Below are 6,095 nucleotides of genomic sequence, written 5' to 3'. Positions count from 1 at the left end.
GATAGATGCCCTGCACATGATTGTAAAAATGTACATTAATGGTTGTTTCACTCGTTTCTTCTATTTTCTTCTCATTTTGTCTGAGTAAAGATGATATAAAGTGAGACAGAAGAAGTGATGTCTTTGTTCCCATTTTTCAATTTCCTGTCAACGATACCAACAACAAACTTGTTTTAGTATTGTTTTATTCTGTTAAGATTCTCTGAAACAGAAAATGTTGGTAAATTTAGTAATGATTGAAAGTATGGTTTAATTTTATTGATATTGGCCAGCATGGTCATTTGTAAAACAAAGATGGTGGCCTTCTAGTTGTATGAAAATAATTGCAGATCTGTCACTTAGTACACTACATGGACAAAAGCCCTAATAGCCGTTGACCCTGCTCTGTAATTTTACATGGTCTTCAGCTTCATGGTTAAGCTGCCGTGGTGTGTTTTCAGTAATCCAAGACTAAAAGCACAATAAGAATGTTGTCTACATGCATAAATATGCACATGTAAAAATCCCACCGTGTTTCACATTATAATGCAAGTTGGATTTTAGTGTCATTAACATTCACTTTTTTTGTTTTTCATTTAAACTCACGGATGATTTTGTGTCTCAGGGCTCTTTGGAACACTGAAATCAATCTCAGACACCTGTTATCATTACTTTGTCAGGTGAGCCTAAGTAAAGGAAAACTACTTTAGAAGGACGTTCCACATTATTAAGCAGGCCACAGGTTTCAGCAATATGGGAAAGAAAAAGGATCTCTCTGCTGCTGAAAAGCCTCAAATAGTGCAATGTCTTGGACAAGGTATGAAAACATTAGATATTTCATGAAAACTTAAGCGTGATCGTACTGTGAAGAAATTTGTGGCTGATTCAGAGCACAGGTGGGTTTGTGCAGAAAAAGACATGATGAAGGTTTCTACCTGACAAATTCATCAGATTAAGAGAGCAGCTGCTAAAATGTCATTACAAAGCAGCAAACAGATATTTGAAGCTGCTGGTGCCTCTGGAGTCCCACCAACCTCAAGGATCCTCAGAGACTTGCAGTTGTACATAAACCTACTATTCAGCCCACCCTAACCAATGCTCATAAGCAGAAACAGTTGCAGTGGGCCCAGAAATACACAAAGACTCATTTTCAAACAGTCTTTTTTACTGATGAGTGCTGTGAAACCCTGGATGGTCCAGATGGAGGAGTAGTGGATAGTTGGTGGATGGCAACCATGTCCCAATAAGGCTGCCAAGTCAGCAAGAAGGTGGAGGAATCATGTTTTGGGCTGGAATCATGAGGAGAGAGCTGGTAGGGCCCTCTGAAGGTGTGAAAATGACCTCGGCAAAGTATATAGAGTTTCTGACTGACCACTTTCTTCCATGGTACAAAAAGAAGGGCCGTGCCTTCCGTAGCAAAATTATCTTCATGCAGGGCAATGCATTATCTCATGCTGCAAAGAATACCTCTGTATCATTGGCTGCTATGGGCATAAAAGGAGAGAAACTTATGGTGTGGCCCCATCCTCCCCTGACCTCAACCCTGTTGAGAACCTTTGGAGCATCCTCAAGCGTAAGATCTATGAGGGTGGGAGGCAGTTCACATCAAAACAGCAGCTCTGGGAGGCTATTCTGACATCTTGCAATGAAATTCAAGCAGAAACTCTCCAAAAACTCACAAGTTCAATGGATGTAAGAATTGTGAAGGTGATATCAAAGAAGGGCTCCTATGTTGACATGTAACTTGGCCTGTTGAGATGTTTTTGATTGAAAAAGATTTGATTTCAGGAAATATGACCTCCTAATGCTGCAAATTCAACAAATGACAATTTTCAGTTCTTTACAACCAAAAAATGTTTTGAAACTGTGTTGTACATAATAATTTTGGAACAGTGTATTTTGACCTTTTTTATTTTTGGAAAAAAAAAACAGATGTCATTGGGAGGTTTGTCCAATCAAATTTGAATTATGCTCTAAAGTTTGGTGACTTGAAAATTATACTGACTCATTTGCATCAACTATTTCTGAAAATCAGAGGGAAATATCATTTGCATGAAACATGGTGTAAGTTAATCACACAACTAATACTGAAGTCCTCCATACAACTGGATACCACATAATTTTGCTCAAAATTGTGTTAAACCTGATGTGCATAAGTATGCATTGGTGGTTTATAGGTAAATGTCCCTTACTTAAAGGTCCCTATCTCCCAATAGTACAGAAACCTTAAAAAAAATTCCTGGATCCAGACAGTGATCCAGATCACTCCCAAAATCTAATCAGTTCTTCCTTATGCCTTTTCTGACATTTCCTGAAAATTTCATCAAAATCCATCCACAACTTTTGAGTTATGTTGCTAACAAATGAACAAACCCACCCGATCACATAACCTCCTTGGCGGAGGTGATAAATAAGAGGCCGAGAGTGAAAATAGTTTCTGATCATTCAAAATTTTCTTTGGGAGGACCCCTAGCCTCCCAGGCCCCTCAAAAAGCCCCAGTATTTCTGTACAAAGCACATTCTGTTTAAGTAGATCTCTATCCACATATTGAAACCATGGATTGGTGTATTACTGTGTGATAAAAAACAGAGTTTTGACAGAAGAACAAAAATTGCATTGAGCATGTATTTTTGTTTCAATAAGTTATACCTGTGAGACGGGCGAGTTTGAGTTTTGAAGGCCGTTCGAGTTTTTGTCATCCAGATTTGGATGTGTCCAATACTTCTCTGTTACCTGAAAGTCACATACTTTGTTTTCTCACTTTGGCTGAGTTTAGATAAATAAAGAAGGGCCACATATTAACATGTTCCTGGGGCCTCCAAATCACTTAAACTGCCCCCGCAAGCATGCAAATCATCCAGCCACGTGTGAACAACTTAAATAAATAATGAGCCCGTTGGTCACTCTCTGAAAATAGAAACTCTCAGATATTTACAGACACTTCTCAAACTGGAGTCACAAACATTTTCTGCGTCTGAGGATTAGTAGCTGTTTTTCATGTCATCTCTGGTTTCTTTCTTTATTTTACTTTATTGTTAAAGTAAACTGATTATTTGTCTTGTTAGGGGCTTATATTTCCCCTCTTCTCTGCTTTATTCCTCCTCGCTCTTCCTCTGCAGAGGCTCCACAGGAGGGATTTTTCAGAAATGACCTTGTGTTCTCTGCTAATGTCTGGTATGTGTAAATATCCGTCTCCCAGCATCTTTCTTTAAAGTGAGAACGTTTAGCTACAGCTGTGTGTGTTTCCTGTTCTGCTACTGTTCAAACACTCTGTAAGGACAACAGAGGATTAAAGCTGTCCAGCAGACACAACTTTACACATTTTCTCTTCCTGTTTTTCTACTTTTTATTTCTTACTTTTTATCTTTCTACACCCATTTATAGAAATTGTCTTTCAGGTAACAGTTGATCTGAATTTTAATGTTTGTTGTTAAATGTCCCGTGTGTGCTGCATAAAAATCTGAAAGGATGTTTTTCCAGTTTTAATGTTTATCCAGCACAATACAGTGCCAAATTATTATCAGAGAAGTTCAATAAGGAGTTGATGTATGAGGGCAGATGTCCAGTTGTATATATAAGTCAGCGATGTCTTTCCTGGCTTAGTATTAATGAAGGTCAGCTAAACTTTAAAACTCTGTCAGAGTGACTGGAAGTGACCCTTACTCATCAGGACTGATGCTAATGCTGATGCTGCTAATGCAGTTAAGATGTGTAGTTATGATGTATTGACTGTGTGGATTTCCCGTTTTATTAAGAGTTTTTTGTCCTCTCTGGCTTCAGATGAGTTTTATTGCAAGATGATGGATTCTTATGTGCTGATTTTAAAACATCTTCATATTTTTGCAAGATTTGGTATCTTAAAACACTTCATGATTATTGTTGTAATAAGGTAACTGCTGTCTGATTCTAAATATATTGCTATAAAATAAAAAAGAATTCTGTAATCTGCAAAAAGAAAGGAACTGCTACTCATTTAAAGGTCACATATTATGTAAAAACACTTTTTCAGGCTTTTCTAGCAAAAAGATGTGCCCCTGTCCTGTCCACAATACAGTTCTAAGGTTTTCCCCTCATGATGTCATGTGGGGAGTTAGTCCCGCCCCCGGGTTTGGTTGGCCCTCCCTGCTTGGAAGAAAGGTCCGCCTCAGGATCAGGAGAGCCACATCCATTAAGCCACATCCATTTCCTGGGGGGGGGGGGGGGTCAGACAGCTCATTAACATTTAAAGCCACAGACACAAGAACAGAGGGGTTTTTAGACAAGCAAAAATCCAATACTGGAGTGTTTTTTCAGCAACAAATATCACAGGCATGTTCTGGGGACCTGTGAGACCAACATAAACTTGTCTTAAATGGGTAAAATATGTGACCTTTAAACTGTGTACCCTGAGGAACATCCTTTGCCAGTGGTAAATACACAGAGTGATCATTTACTAAAGTGAATTGAATTTAGTCTTTTGGCCCTTACAACTGAAATGGAATAGATTTTTCTCTGCTCTAATAAAAAACAGCAACTTAGCGGAAACAGTTTTACAGGGAATATTTCACTGGTATATTTTGGTTAAATAAAAAACACATGTAGATTGTAAAAAGGATGTTGAATAGAACCCAAACTCTCCTTAATGTACAAAATTTTCATCACATGTCCACTCTGGCTCAAGGATGATCTGATTTCATTCTAAAGGTCAAAGGTCATTAGGCCTAGTGGTCATCCCTTGCTTGTGAATGCATTATATGATACTTTCTTTTGTAGAAATATCCACGACCAATGTCACACACTTTGAGTCTGTTTTCAGGCCTTTCTTTAGGCAAATGTCTTCACTGCATTACCAGCAAACTTAAAGATAGTCTCAATACCCAAGCAAAGGACTGCTGATCAATGACACCTATGTTTGTGTGATCAGTGTTATATTAGGATGCTTTGTTAGAATGTTTTTACCTCTTCAGTACTATTTTTGTCATTTTGGTTGAACCAGCTCTTATTTTGGCAATCATTCATGATGGCATTAAAATAGAATAATTACCTCTGCTCTGTCTTTGGGATTACACGTAAAAATGTTTACATTAATGCAAAAGCTGCTGATGTGATGCACACACACAAAGACACAATGATTGCATTTCTGTGTCATTCTCATCATCGCCCCTTTGTGAGCACACAGCTGCATGTGTGTCCCCCTTTGTTCAGCTTCCTCTTTAAAAACAGCCCATTCATGAGCATCTCCCTCGTGCAGAGGATACTGTAGTCATGACTCACCACTGCTCCGACCAATCACAGAGCCGATACGGGCAGACCTCCTCGGTGAGACGTCACATGACAGCATCAGAGCTGAGACATGCTCCTGCTTCAGTTTGCACGCTGCTCCGAGCTGCCGTGACACTAATCGACCACGACAGCCTGAACATGACCTACTTCTGGAGGTGGATCCTGCAGGCTGGACCGTCACCCTGCAAACCAGCCTGAGCCCCCACCTCCACCACCACACCCTGCCCCCTCTGCCCAGACAGATGTAATGGATGATAGTAGAGCTTGGGCTCTACTGTTTTTATGGGAGTCAGTCCTCTGGGTCAGTGGTTTGATCATGACCTCTGCATGCTCCCAGGCTGGACATGACTCACACCATGAAGGGTTTAATCAGGCTAGTTCATTTCTTTACTCATCACCGGAGACAGCAGACACTATTTTATGTCTTTAATGAATAAAAAAGAATTAAAGTATTCAATATATACAGTATGTTAAAGGGATGTTTACGTTTCCCCCCGATCGAGCATTTTTAGGCCTAACATGATGCAAGATATCAACTAAATGAAGTAACAGGCCACCCTTGAGCCTTAAAACCAGCTACAAGTACACAGAATTTACCAGTGTGCTGTTGTACACCAAAAGCTTTTAAAAATCATGTTTGAATTCTTTGAAAAGGTCTGAATTTGATGTTTAAATGAGATATTTCACATGTAAATCAGATGTTGTGAGCTTGAATGACCAGGTTAGACATAATAACTACATTCACATGTGACCCATTTCTGCAAGCGGCGTGGAATTGACCACAGTGCATGCTGGGTTAAAGAGGATGGATTGTGCTAGGATGGAAAGCTTATGCTTGTTCTACAGAATTGAA

The sequence above is a fragment of the Cheilinus undulatus genome, linkage group 2, assembly GCF_018320785.1.
Source record: "Cheilinus undulatus linkage group 2, ASM1832078v1, whole genome shotgun sequence".
NCBI lineage: Eukaryota > Metazoa > Chordata > Actinopteri > Labriformes > Labridae > Cheilinus > Cheilinus undulatus.
The sequence above is the reverse complement of the archived record's forward strand: the minus strand, read 5'-3'. Positions refer to the sequence as shown.